Genomic DNA, 15232 nt, shown 5'->3' on the forward strand with positions numbered 1-15232 from the left:
AACCTTGGTGTCCTGTGTGTCTTTTAACCTCGCCGTCCCTCGCCGGACTTGGCTCCCTTGGCCGGACGCGGCAGAAGAGGTAATTTTTTAATCCAGATTTCAGAAACTCATGGTGCTAAATGGGTCCCACAGCTTTCTCTAGTTATGAACTGCTTTTCACTGCTTGTTGGCTACCTGTGAAAATTTTGGTTGAAATAACTCAAATGTTACACAAAACTAGTCATATCCACCCATGCTGTTCTGACCGCTATAGCCGGCCCCATAACAGCCACTCACTGACTGGCTCTCCAGGCCACTTGGCAGCTGACTCACCCATGCTCTGCATCACCTGGCTGCTATAAGCCCCATTGCTGGCCCCTGTTGTTGAATTCAGGAAGAGTTCTATGTATCTGTGCTGCATGTTGGCCCTGTCTTTTGACATAGCTGCCACAGCTTCTTCATGGGTGGCAAACTCAACATCTGCTTCGCCCATCACTCTACCATCAGGGCCAATCTCAATACGGACTCTCATAGGGTTGAGTGGAGAGAAGTTGTAAATGTCGTTCTCTGTTGCTTTTAGGGCAGCCCCCTCATGTGGACACAGTGGCCAGTGGTGCTCTGCACTGTGAATTCACCATCTCCATATCTATGGTCATACATTCCTGAGAAACAGTAACTGAGGTCTCTCCCAAACAGGTCGGTGGTAAAGCCGTAGCCATCACTCAGACTGCTGTACTCCTCATAGCCCCCATAGCCTGCACTGTAGGCACCAGACCTCATCCTCTCCAGGCCCGCCTGCTTCACGATGCCAATGTACGTCCGGGCTGTGCCTGGCCGGTCATAGGTCCCCTGCCACTGCACAGACATGAACTTCAGAGGCGGATCAGAATATGACCTAACTTCCTCCTGACTGCTCTTAAACAATTCAATATACCTATGCCCTATTCTCTCCTTGTGCTTCCCTAGAGCCTTTTCAGCTAATTCCTGTGAGGCAAACTGCACAAAGGCCTCCCCTATAATCTTGCCCTCGGGGTCTGTTGAGAGCCACAGTTTAGTTGGAATGAATGAATGAATGATGCCTGGCATTTTGCTAGAGGGAATGGTTGAAAGGTGACCCTGCCCTGGGATTAGGGCAGATCCTCAGGGGAATAGGGCGGCTCCAGGATTAGGGCGGATCCTGCTGCTCCTGTTGAGTTGAGCTCCTGTTGGGGTTCCGGGAGAATTGGTGCAGGTGGAATTGAGCCAGGTGGAGGCAGTGTGTTCCCGGGAAGTGTGTGTAGAGTGTCAGTGAGAGTTTGGGAATAAAGGTTGCTGTTTAAAAAAAAAAAAAAAAGGTTGCTGTTTGAACCTACAAGGCTGTGTGGCAGCTTGGTTATTTTGTGCCCAGCCAGACTGCGGCAGGGGTCCACAGGCAATGTGATCCCGTTTGGCCCAATTTCCAACCCTGAGAAGAACTGAACGATTTCTTCCTTTGTGCATCCAAAGGGAGTCCCCGAAGCCGCTCGAAGCCATCATTGGCAGTGGCGGTGCTGTTTGGACCACTGTGCTTCAACACCCAATCCATCTGGGTTCTGTGTGACTTGAACACCTCGATGTATGGTGTCCCATGCTTTCCCTGTCTTTTTTCAGGGCCATTTTTACATCATCTTCTGATTCAAGTTCAACAAAAGCCTCACCACTCTGCCTGCCTTCTCCAGTGTAAATGAAATGGACACCTGCAACCCCATCGTGAAACGTGCAGTCGGAGAGAAAGTTCTGCAAGTCCTCAATTGAGCAGGACCAGGGCAGGCCACGGAGTTTGACCACAAAACCTTCACCTCCCTCAGGGCCCAGCATCATGGACACTTGACAAGGCAAATGTCAGACAAGCTTGGGCACAGGTTTCTGTGGCTCAAGGAAAGATGGATGCCTTTAGTGGGAGACACTTAAAGTAGGTAACAAATTGTCCACTGAAGAAGGTAGGGCTGATTTCTACTTTCATCAAACAAGCCCTGCTTGCAGCCAGAGAACCTCAAATTCCACCGACGCTTAGAAATGTAGAAGGCTCTGGGGAAAGTCCAGGTGCATCTTTTTTGTTCTTAACCATGCCGCCAGGACTAGGCCATTGGGTCCAAAGTACGGGAGTAAACTAAATTCTTTGAAAGCAGGATATATACATGAAAGGTGTGAGACTATATCCTCAGTGCATGACACATGATCTTATTAAACATCTGGAGACGTAGAGATTGCAAGTTTAATGCCAGTCTCAGCAATTTAGTGAGAACTTCCACAACTTAGCAAGACCCTGTCTCAAAAAATAAATAAATAGTCTATGCGTTTTGAAGTTAGAAAAACTTTTTTTTTTTTTGGTTAGAATTATAATTCTGCCACCTTAGTCTAGACCTTTACTTTTTTTTCTAAGCCTCAGTTTTCAAATCAGGGATAATAGCTAGGCATGGTGACACATGCCTGTAATCCTAGCTACTCTGGAGACTGAGGCAGGAGGATCACAAGTTCAAGGCTGCACTCAGCAATTTAGTGAGATTTAAGCAACTTAGTAAGACCCTGTCTCAAATTTAAAAACAGTAATAGGAAAGGAAGCTGGGCACAGTGGTGCACACCTGTAATTCCAAATTCCAAATCTGAGTTTGATCACACAGCCTCAGCAACTTAGTGAGGTCCTAAGCAACCTAGAGAGATCCTGTTCCAAAATAAAAGAAAAAAACCTGGGGATGTGGCTCAGTGGTTAAGCGCCCATCCCTGGTACCAAAAACAAAAAATGCAAGGGAAAGGGGCTGGGGAGATAGCTCGGTGGTGAAGTACCCATGGGTTCAATCACCAGCACAAAAAAACTGATAAATAACAACAACAACAAAAAAATGGGATAGTAACTACTTCTATTTTGCAAAGAGTCAATCTTTAATAAAGGCTAAATGCATCCTTCTGAAAACTTTCTACATATTAGAACCTAGCCTAATCTTTGCACTTAGTAGAATATAGATATATGGATATAGATAATATAAAGCATTAGAGTAGGCACTTATAAAAGTTGGCTTTGTTAATGTGGACAGTGACTGCCATCATTTATTGACTACACAGGAAGAGAAGTTCAAGGTTAGAAGGATCTATGTGCTTTTTAGAGGGCAACAGTTTGAATTATGATTGAAGCTATCAAAATAAAAAAAACAAATCTGAAACATTTAGGAACTCACTGTGTGCATAAGTTGTTTAAAATGAATGAAGTTTCAAGCCTGGGAAACTAAAAAGGTGAAATAAAGATCATGAAAGATCAGAAGAGAGCTTAGAGGAGAGAACTACAAAAGAAACAAAATTATTTTTTACTCCTTTTGTACATTAGTAGGATATCCAAATAGATGTAGATTAATGAAGATAACTTCTAAGTGGGGACTATTCTACCCAGCTTAATTTATTCTAGCCAGAGGAACTTTCTTCTTTTATTTGTTCTTTTTTTTTTTTTTTAGTTAGGCATGACAGTAGAATGTATTTTGATATATAATATACATATGGAGTATAACTTTTCATCCTTGTAGTTGTACACAATGTGGAGTTACAATGGTAGTATATTCATATATAAACATAGGAAAGTTATGTCTAAATCATTCTACTGTCTTTCCCATTCCTATCCCCTTCTCTTCCCCCCATTCCCCCCCTGTCCAATTCAATGAACTTCCACTCCTCCCCATTCTCTGCCTATTGTAAATCAGCATCCACATATCAGAGAGAAAATTCGGCCTTTAGATTTTTGGAATTGGCTTATTTCACATAGCATGATAGTCTCCAGTTCCATCCATTCACTGCCAAATGCCATGATTTCATTCTTCTTTATGGCTGAGTAATATTCCATTGTGTGTATATTTAGAGATGTTTTCTAAAACTATGCTGATGTTTATTTTTATTTTTCATTTTTTATTTTTTGCAGTATTGGGGATTGAACTCAGAGTACCAGCGCTTTACCACTAAGCAACATCCCTAGCCCTAAACTGTGCTTCTTGACTACCACTCCCCTACCCACCCCACCTATGGTTAAGATCAAGTGATACAATAAAGTTTAAATCTGATACAGAAGACCACATTTCTTATGGTCTACAAATATACGTTCTTTACTCCTGGATGAAGACTTATGTATTTAATAAACCTTAAAACCAGCAATTTCACTCTTGTAAATATTCCAGAGAAAGATTCACACAGATCCCTAAAGACTGTTAATGACGAAACTGTTTGAGAAATCAAGGAGTTGGAGCCAGCCTAGATAGATTTCCTGCTAGGGAAATGTTATGGCTACCGACTATGGATTATCAGAGAGCAGATGGAAGCAACAACAGTTATACATAGTAACATAGATAGATCATCAAAATATAGGGTTGGGTTAGGTTAAAAAAAAAAAACAGAACAATGCCTAAACCTCAATACCATTTTGTTAATTTAAAAACAATGCTTACTGTATAAGCATTTATTTTTAAAGGACACATACATAAGCAAGAAAAAATATGTGTGTGTGTGTGTAAACAAACATTTGTCTATGTAAAGGAAATTTGAATGCAGAAACTGCATGAAGAATAGAGCAAAACAATACACACACACACACACACACACAACAACAACAACAACAAAAACCTTTCATCCATCTTAGATGTAGTGGGCTTCCAACATGACTCTATAATCTCTTGCTTCATGGTATCTATGCCCTTTTTAAATTATCTCCTCTTAAATGTGTGCTTTAACAAATATGCAAAAATGATAGAATTTCACTTTTGAGTATAGACAGTGACTTCCAGCTTGCTCACTGTCTCTTGGTGGCCCACTCAAAGGGAAACCAGCTATCACACAGTGAGCTGCCCTGTACAGAGGCTCACATGACAAAAAACTACAGGAGGCTCCAGGCCAACAATTAGCAAGGAACTGAGACCATCAGTCCAAAAGCCCACAGGGAGATGAAAACTGACAATAATGTGAATGAGCTTGAATCCTCATCTTCAATTGTCTTGTGATGACTACAGCCCTGGTTGACATTTTGATTTAAAGCTTTGTGAAAGACCCTGAATCAGAAGCACCTACTAAGCCATGCCCAGATTCCCGACCCAAAGAAACTTTGGGATAATAAATGCCTATTGTTTTAAGCTACTAAGATATGGAGTAATGTGTTATGAAGCAATACACTGTGAACTGAGGTTTATGAGTAATTCCTGGGCATCTGAGGTCCAAAAGAAAAGGAAAAAAAAATTCAAATATCTAAAGAGTGACTCCCTGAAGTCATGACCACTGATATAATGTTCCATCTTAATAAAAGCTCCATGGCTAGGAACGATGGAGGGCTCTCTTTTGTTTACTGATACATCTCCAGCACCCAGAACCAGGCTCAGCATATAGCAGATCTCAATAAACCTTTGAGTGAGTGAATGAATGCATAAATACTACTAGAACTTCATTTAACTACCAAGATCTTTTTACTTCACTCTAGTTCCTGACTCTCAACACTCTTCACATTTCTTGATCTTAAACTCATCCCTACCAAACTGGGATTACAGCTTGACTACTGTATGATTATTTTTGCCCTGAAGGCATTCTTGTCATAGTGACACTAGTTAAGGCTATGATACTAGAAAAGTATAACTGAGGTCAGCTGCTGAGGGCCATTGCTAAGTAAGAATGACGCATGGCATGACCCAGGTCATTTGCAGTGTCATTGCATGTAAGGTGACCTTGCTCAAGGACCAGGGCGGATCCGGGTTTAGGGCGGTTCCAGGTTTAAAGTGTACCCTGCTGGGAATAGGGCGTATCCTGCTGCCTCAGGCATGCCTGCTTTGAGTCCCCTTGAGTTCTCCTGGGATTCAGAGAGTATTTGGGGCCCGGAACGTGGATTTCCCCAGAACGTGTGTAGAGTGCTGGTGACAGTTCAAGAATAAAGAGTTGCTGTTTGAATCTACAAGGTGTGTGGTGGCTCGTGATTTTGTGCCCAGCCAGACTGCGGCATTTGGTGGTCCGTACGGGGAACGCCTGAAACTTGGAGGTAAGTGAAATTTCTCGCTCTTGAGGAAGAGAGAAAGAATGGGTGAGCATTTCAAAAAACAATGTGTTCCTTTTTTGATTTATTTTGTTTTTATTTCAAGATGCCTGTCCCTAGAAATTTCTCAGGCAAACTGGGAAAAATGGTTGGCTAAAGGTTTGAAGTTTGTTGGCCTTGAGGAAGAGAAAATTGATACAACGATTTTTTATTCCGTTTTTGTTTCATTCAGTTTCGGTTTTATTTTGTATTATCTTATTGGGTTGCATTATCTTTATAGTAGATTAGAAATTAGTAAAAAACAAATGGAAAAGGTGTTAAGTAAATTGTTAGAGGTTCAGACCATGGAGAAAGACATTTTAGATCAAGCAAAAGAGAAGGTCTCTCGAGCTAGTCAGACAGGGGAAGAAAATTTAAAGGGAAAGGGGTTATTAGGAAAAAGGCCACAACAGGAGGCTGTTACTAACTCCGTTTTATCACCAGAGGGCATAATTCAACCAACAGCCCCACCTATGGAGACAGCTGAGTGGCCCTCAAACCCCGTAGTTGATAAATGGGATCCTGAGAGAGGACCTCAAAGATTAGCATGCCCTGTACTTGAACAGGTAGGAGGGCAGCGAATTCACCGTGCTTTAGATTTTAAAACAGTGAAGCAGTTAAAGGGGGCTGTAACAACCTATGGTCCCCAAGCACCCTTCACGGTAAGCATGGTCGAGTCCATTACTAACTTGGACATGACGCCAGCAGATTGGGCTAGCATGTGTAAATCTGTGCTAGATGGAGGACAATATTTGTTATGGAAGGTTGCCAATGAGGAATTTTGCACAGAGACAGCTAGGCGAAATGCAGCAGCCGGTTACCCTCAAAGAAATCTAGATATGTTGTTAGGAAAAGGACCTTATGAGGGTCAATGGCAACAAACTGAATATGATCCTGCTATATATGCACAAATTGCTGCAGACGCAGTTAGGGCATGGAAGACTTTACAAGGACATGGAGATTTACAAGGTCAGCTATCTAAGGTAATACAGAGAACTAATGAACCTTACGCTGAATTTGTAGATAGGCTTCTTCAAACAGCTTCCAGAATTTTGGGGGGGGGGATACAAAACAGGCAATGCCATTAATAAAACAACTGGCTTATGACCAAGCAAATCGTTGCTGCAGAGAGGTCATTAGACCATGGAGACATGAAGATTTAAACACATATATTAAATTGAGTCCCCTTGAGTTCTCCTGGGATTCAGAGAGTATTTGGGATTTTGCCCAGAACGTGATTGGGGCCCGGAACATGGATTTCCCCAGAACGTGTGTAGAGTGCTGGTGACAGTTCGAGAATAAAGAGTTGCTGTTTGAATCTACAAGGTGTGTGGTGGCTCGTGATTTTGTGCCCAGCCAGACTGCGGCAGTCAGCTGCTGGAAATATGACAGTGGATCTGAGAGACGGACTTGGATTATCAGGTTTCTTATATTACACCCTCTATCCCTGCCCCTGTTCCTTAATAGACTCCTCCAGATCTTTCTAACTTTTCTCTCAGTTAAAAAAAAAAAATCTACATAGAAGCCAGGTGCAGTGATACATACCTATAATCCCAGCTGAGGCAGAGGATTGCATAGCAAGACCCTGTCTGAAAATAAAAATAAAAAGGGCTGGATGGACTGCATGGTGATGCACACATCTCATCCTAGTGGCTCCGGAGGTTGAGACAGGAGGATCGCAAGTTCAAAGCTAGCCTCAGAAATGGAGAGGAGCTAAGCAATTCAGTGAGAGCCTGTCTCTAAATAAAATACAAAACAGGACTGGGGATGTGGCTCAGTAGTCGAGTGCCCCTGAGTTCAATCTGTAGTACCCAAAAAAGGGGGAGGGGGGCTGGATATAGCTCAGTGATAGAGCACCCCAAGATTCAATCCCCAAAGACCCCCACCCCAACCCCTACAGATCTACATTAACTGGGTATGATGGTGCAAGCCTATAATCCCAGTTACTGAGGAGGCTGAAGTAGAAGGATGAATAGTTAGGGGTCAGCCAGGGCAATTTAGGGAGATCCTATCTCAAAATAAATAAATAAGGGCAGGGGGATGTAGCTCACTGATACAATGGTTATCTAGCATAGCTGGAGGCACAGGTTCAATCTGTGGCACCACCAAAACAAACAAAAACCTACATTAAATTATTATGTATGTCTAGGTGGTCCTTTTTTTGTTTTGTTGTTTTTGAAGGCATGGCTCAATGGCCCCAGACTCTTAAGTTACTCCACACCTTCTTCAAAGTTTCTGAATTTTGAATTTCCCTTTCTAGTCAGATAAAATTCTTTAGGAGCCAAAGAACCGACGTTTTCTTACAAACAGAAATAAAGTCAATCCAAGGCTACATTAATAAATGACCTGAAAAATCCTTCGCTATCAAAGAAGCAATGTGTTCACAGATAATGATATCAAATCACCTTTAGTTCACTTAATGTTAGACCAAAAAAAAAATCTTTCCCATTCCTTTAGTAACTCAAGCCTAAAACACCTCCTCAAATGAATGTCAACACTGTAAATTTATGAGAATCTCCAACTTTCCTTATCATTGTCCTTATCAGGGCTAAAAGTACATTGCAGAAGGACAGAAACTGGATCTAACTAGCACAGTATCTGGCAGTATTGGAAAGAGTGAATTTATTTTTTTAAAAAAAGCTGACAGACAAAATGTTAATTATTATGAAATGTAAACACTACCTATTGGCTCAACATTAAATAGAATACTTAAACAAATGAGATTGTCTCAAAATTCAGAGTCGGCATTACGTAGATTATTAGAGAGAAAAATAACCATAGGCTGTTCGGCTAAGAAAAATAACCATAGGCTGTGCGGCTTTATCTAACAATAAGCATTTTCTTTATATTATTCTAACAGAATACTTCAGTATTTATAATTTAATTAATGACTAAATTCACTTATTTAAACTGAGCAAAATACAACATGGTATTTTAATTCAAGTAACAGTCTATTTATTTATTTATTTATTTTGGTCCTGGAGATTTAACCCAGGGGGGCTCACTACCATTGGGCTACACCCCCAGTCCTCTTTTGAGAGAGAGTCTTTCTGAATTAGCATCCCAAGAAGCTGGGATGACAGGCATATGCCATGGCACCCAGCCAATTTTTTTTTTTTTTGGTGGTGCTAGGGATTGAACCCTGGGTCTTGCAAGGCAAGTACTATAACCAACTGAGCTATATCCCCAGCACCTGAATTTTTTAAATTAAATAGTAAAATCTCAATTTTACATCAACATTTCTAGCAAACTTAATATCTGATGGAGTGTAGTATCCACAAAGAAACAAAAATTATTTTTTATTTTCTTTCTCTCTAGGATTTGGAAAAAAGCAAAGAGACTAAAAGAGAACAGGTAACAGAACCAAATATTTGAATTCGAAGATTCCTATTCTCTCCCTGAACAAGTGCAGGGCCCTCCTTATTCCACATTTAGAAAAGACATCTTGCCCTTTTAATTTCTTAAGGACTCTTACACTGGATTCCACTGATACTGCAGTTTTCACAGTAATGTGAATAGGTCATTTGTTCAAGAAATATTTAAGGAACCCCAACTGAGCTGAAAAGAATTTCTTTAAAGACAAAAGTAGACTGAATTGCAAGGAATTACCCTGAGGGCAAAAATAGGACAGAATTAAGTTATTGAAATTTAGTTTAAAAAATCGCCTTATTTATTCTAGGTTCCCCCCACCCTTTCCCCTGGCTTAACAACATGAAACAACCATAAAATACTATTAAAGTACACACTTAAAAAAATCATCAGGGCTGCAGGTATAGTTCAGTGGTAGAGTGCTTGCCTATAGCATGAGCAAGACTGTGGGTTCAATACTCAGTACCACAAAAAAACAAAATTCCAGCATCAATGCTGGAAGCCTAAAAATGTTTATAAAAATATTTATCTGCACCAGGCGCGGTGGCACACTGCAATCCCAGCAGCTCAGGAGGCTGAGGCAGGAGGATCTTGACTTCAAAGCCAGCCTCGGCAAAAGGGAGGCCCTAAGCAACTCAGTGAGACCCTGTCTCTAATAAAATATAAAAAAGGGCTGGGTATGTGGTTCAGTGGTTAAGTGCCCCTGGGTTCAATTCCTGGAACAAAAAAAAAAAAAAAAAAAAAAATCTGCATGCAAAATTTATTTCCTAAAACAAAAACAGATCATAAAACCAACCATGCATCTTCCTGTAGGCATTTTGTTAACCAATGTATATGGCTACAAGTGTGAGCAAACTGACAAACAATTTTCAGAATGTTCATCTCTGGGACATGAAAACAACCATATGCTAATTTGTAGTCAGTCACTGATGATTATGAATGAGCAAAATACATGAATGACCCATGAACAATTAAAAGTATGGCACACATTCTTCTCACTTTTGTAATCATCTTATAATAAACACTCAAGCACAAGAAAGTTATTACCATGAAAAAGAAGCAACAAAAAGAAATTGCTAAAAAAAAAAAAAAAAAAAAAAGTCTCCTATGTATGTATTTGGTAAGCTTTCAGTTTACCCTGAATAAAACAGGTGTGTAACAATGGAAAGGAAATTTAAAAACCATACCCACACCCTATAAATAAACACCATAAGCAAAATCTATTTAGCATGTTATCAACACTGACCATACTGATTTGATACACTATCTTTTTTGAGCAGCCAAGCAGCTTTTTAAAAAAAAGAAAATCCTACAAACCTTTGTTGTAAACAAATTTAACAATGTTAATAGTGTATGTAAAATCTACAAGACTCTCTAATCATTATTTTAGAATTGTGGTATTACTGTCAAAAAAAATACAGAATCTCTAGTAGACTATACAGCATGTCTAGTACTGAATCTATAAAATGTGAGATTCTTGAGTAATGTGTGCTACAAAGGAGGTTTATATAGCTTTTTGCAGTATAGGAATGTTGAAAGTTGATTGGCACTGCCTTTTTTTTTTTAGGCGTGATGCAAACCATAACTTGTTAATGTTAATACAAGAAAGAGTTTTGCTCTTAATTCTTGTTATAAAAACTCACTATTTTAAAAATCTTAGGAAAGAAAAATAGCACTGTATAATAAGGCCTGTATAAGCATTACAAGACTATTTCTTGTAATGAAATATATGCAAAGGTGTCCTTCATAGTGAATTTATGACTATGAAAAACCGTATTGCACACATTCTTAAAAATCAAGAATGTTTTCAGCAGTAGCTAAATGTCAATTTCAAAGAGGAAGGCATAAAACAGTATTTTCAAAAGAAAAGGGAGCATCATTGGGCTGCTGGAGTCAGTAACTAATATAAAAGCGGCACTTTGCAGTTAAAAGAGGAAACAACATGATTAAATGAGGTCTTGAGGCACTTACCCATCCATGTTTATCTTTAATTTGTTACCATATAATGTACTGTATGAAACAAATGCTTTAAGGGTCAAGTTTTCTAAGCGGTTCGGACTACCTAAACAAAAAGGGCCAAAAGCCTCCTAGAGGATGCTGGGCTCCAGAATCAACTAAATAAGAAATTACAACTTTGACAATATCACACCAACATCACAAACTGTAAGAAAGGAAGCTGAATCCCAAGGTCAAAGCTTTCGGGATTTTTTTCAGAGTGAGGGTTCCGAAGCTGGCGATGTGGACAAATTCACTAGTCCGAAAAAGAAAGAAAAGAAGAAGAACTTAAAGCACGTTCGCTGGTCCGGTGACTTCTCTAACTACAGGGTCGATTCAAGGCTCGACGGCAGCCCTCCCCAGGAGTCCCGCGGTGGACAGGATTCCTTGAGCAGGGGGACTGTCCGCTTAGCCACAGGTGTCAGAGGTAACAGCAAGAATCCAAGACCGCGGCGCAGTCACCGGGAGGCTCAGGGCGGTAAGCGCGGCGTCGGAGTCCCTCACCTACGGGTTCAGGGGGGTCGGGTGTTCCTTGAGTACTCACCTACAGAGGCCGAGGCGCCCTGGGAAGCCGTCCACCGCGGGCGGAAGGCAAGTGCCGAGCAGAGCTCCGGGCGGCGAGGAAGAAGGGCCAGCGCAGCCCCCACCGCCCGCTCTCGCTCCCGGCCCGGCACGGCCAGGTTCAACCGTCACCACCCACCGGTGCCACTTTTCGCCGAGAGTTTGAAGGCAAACCCTCCAGGGCCACTTCCGGTGCGGAGGGCAGCCTCAGCAACTCGGCGCACGCGGGGCAACGCCCCGGGAGCGAGGACGCCGGGCGGCGTGCGCGCGTCGGGCGGTACCGGAGGGGGCGTGGCTGGGCGCTGGGGCGCGCCTGCGCAGTCACGCACTGGCGCCTCGCGGCGGGTCCCGCAGAAAGTAAGCATGGTAAAGACCTGAACTAGTTTATCTCAGCTACCTCGGTGTCGTTTTCGAAATCTTGCTCACTTTTCTTCCCATTTGACTTTCAGATTACTCAGGGGTTAGGAAGTCAAAGTGACTGTCTTACAAGTGAGTGTCAAGGGTCAAGAGGTTCGTTTGACAAATCCTGTTTTAGAACCTGGTAGTCAGAATGGGTCGGCTGGGGCCAGTGTCACGACATAGAAATACAATTGGAGGAGTAAAGAAAGAGACTCGGGCATGCTGCTCAGGGAATTTTATTTTCTTGATTTTTGGTGGGGGGTGCATTTTAAACTAACCAAACAACAAATAAAATGTTTCACAATTCACAGATAAGTAAGGGACAGTGCTATTGGCTGTTTCCTCCAAGTCTCATCTCCATCCTTTACCTCCTCCTGGAGTGGAAATAGAGGCACTTATAAAGACACGTCTTTCCTTAGGAGTCCATGGTAATTGATTTTTTAATAGTAACACATCCCAGACGGTTAAAATAGGCTCACATAAAAGCAAGTCAGGGGAAATACATACACATTCAGTCTACAAATACGTACTGAGCATCTACTGAATGCCAGTGTTTGGCACTGAGAATACATGGGCAATGAAATAGAATGAATCATAGGGCTTTAAGTCTTGAAAAATACTCACCTAAACCGGTTGCGGGCGTGCACGCCTGTAAACCCGGGAACTGGGTGAGCTAGGAAGATCGCAAATTCAAGGCCAGCCTGGGCAACTTAGACTCTGTCTCCAAAAGACGAGGATGGGGATTATTCCTCAGTGGTAAGAGCGCCCATGTCTTTTTGGATTCAAAAATCAGTCCGAGGGACTGGAGTTGTAGCTCAGTGGTAGAGCTCTTGCCTAGCATGTGTGGGACACTGGGTTCGATTCTAAGCACCACATACAAATAAATAAATAAAATAAAGGGCCATCGACAACTAAAAAGAAAATTAAAAATAAATAATTTGGGGGGCTCGGTGAGGCAGCAAATATACTAAATTTGAAAAGATAAAGAGATAAGCATGGCCCCTGTGCAAGGATAACTCCAAAGTCCATAAAAAAAAACAAAAACAAAAAGGTAATTACCCTGATAGGTAAATTAATCTTTTCTATGAATACAAAGTTATGATAATTTATAAAGCCAATTTACAATTCAAATATTTGTCAAAGGCCAGCCACACTGGAGCATGCCTATAATCCAGTGGCTCAGGAGGCTGAAGCAGGAGGATCTCAAGTTCAAATCCAGCCTCAGCAAAAGCAAGGCCATAAGCAACTTAATGAGGCCCTGTCTCTAAATAAAACACAAAATAGGGCTGGGGCTGGGGCTCAGTGGTCAAATACTGGAGTTCAATATCTGGTTCCCCTCCCCCTCCAAAAAAATACAAATTTATCAAAGGGCATAAAATGAATACATATGGTGGTATTCCATTTATAGGAAATTCTAGAACATGACAAGCATGGAAGCACATGCCTGTAATTTCAGATTCCAGAGGCTGACAGGAAGATCAGGTTCTAAGCCAACTTTGGCAGTTTAGCAAGACCCTGTTTCAAAATAACAACAACAACAACAAAGGCATGGGGGGGGTGTGTTCTATAGTAAGGGTGGAGTAGCATGGTGATCAATGATGATTAAAGTATTCATGTTCTTGGGGACTGCAAAGAAGCAGAAATGTTTTGAGGTGAAGTAAAGAAACGCTTCAGTAATAGAGGTGGTTACATGGGTGCATACATCTGTTAAAACTCTTTCAACAGTACACATAAAATGGATGCATTTTATTGTGTGTAAATTAAACCTCAACGAGAATCTGAAACACACCCCAGTCCTTGCTTTCTACTCTGTATGTTTATAGCTGGTTGAATGCAGGCACTGGCACTCTTGGCAATGAAAAAAAGAAAAGGAGACAAATTGCAAAGCTTCTGCCTGGATGTGACGCACAATTCTGTCCACACTTCATTGACCAGAGCAAGTCATGGGGTCAACTTGATTGCAAAGGAATGGGATTGCACCACTCTACAATGTGCTCTGGAAAAGCAGAACATTGTGTGTCATCTTCATGACTATACTAATCATTTCTTTTATGGTATGGCTTGAGGAACTGCCACCCTTTAAAGTGTTTGTGTCCAAACTGGGACTAAGAAAATTTGATATTATATTTTTCTGGTGAATGGTCAGTTTCATTTGGTAAATTTTAGGATACCTGAAGAGAAGTTATGGAAAAAGATATAGTAAGGTAGGTGCCCCCTGGAGAATTTAAATTTTGTTCATCGGGCAAAATAGAACCATTAAAGGTTTTCAAATGAAGGTGTAAATTATATGACAAATCCAAGGGGTAGTTTGGTGGCTTAGACTAGGAAGATATGGAGGGAAGAGAGAATACATTGGGAGAAGTACTACTGCAAGAGTAGGCTGAGAAATAAAATGGGAGATTATTCTAGTCTGGAAACACCTGATTCTACTCTGGAATTACAGATAGGAATGACCATAAAGACCACCTGTCAACATTATATAATTGTTTATTGTCTTTCTTGTTCCACCAAATAAACTTAAGTCAGGTACTTTTCCATTTGACTATAGAGAAATGTCTGGCATATTGTGTGCAATAATTAGATATCTTTAAAGTAAGCAGTATGAAATCATTTAAAAGTTAGAGACATTCTTTGCACTTCACCAATATAAAAAGGGTTTTAAGTCCAGTTTAACTTTGCTCATACTATGGATGAATCCAGGACTTTTTCTCTTACTTCAATTTTTTCCCCCTGGGTGCTGAAGATCAAGCGTCACATATGCCAGGCAAGTGCTCCACCACTGAGCCACATGTCCAGTCTCCTACTTCAATAATATTTAGCCATCTTTTGGGATGTAGAATATGTGTAAGTCTAGAAAATTCTAACCATGAGTAAGATTTGTTGAATTTT

General features: G+C 41.2%; 1 protein-coding gene and 2 pseudogenes across 2 annotated transcripts in view; 1 reads left to right on the top strand and 2 right to left on the bottom strand.

Annotated features, from left to right (window-relative positions):
* Positions 1-12196, bottom strand: part of Katna1 (katanin catalytic subunit A1) — a 44338-nt gene extending 32142 nt beyond the window's left edge. The window contains exon 1 of one of the 2 annotated variants that reach the window (XM_046427410.2): positions 11928-12196. The gene's annotated coding sequence lies outside the window, so the exon portion shown is untranslated. The remainder of the gene's footprint in view (positions 1-11927) is intronic. The other variant, XM_046427412.2, reaches the window with a different exon arrangement.
* Positions 202-2279, bottom strand: LOC124081207 (heterogeneous nuclear ribonucleoprotein F-like; annotated as a pseudogene).
* A 1094-nt stretch (positions 12197-13290) lies between the features above and the next one.
* LOC124081240 (U6 spliceosomal RNA) lies at positions 13291-13390 on the top strand (annotated as a pseudogene).
* Positions 13391-15232: the final 1842 nt, after the last annotated feature.

The sequence above is a fragment of the Marmota monax genome, unplaced genomic scaffold, assembly GCF_021218885.2.
Source record: "Marmota monax isolate L192 unplaced genomic scaffold, Marmota_monax_Labrador192_F-V1.1 WCK01_AAM20220418_F8-fsc00114, whole genome shotgun sequence".
Lineage (NCBI taxonomy): Eukaryota > Metazoa > Chordata > Mammalia > Rodentia > Sciuridae > Marmota > Marmota monax.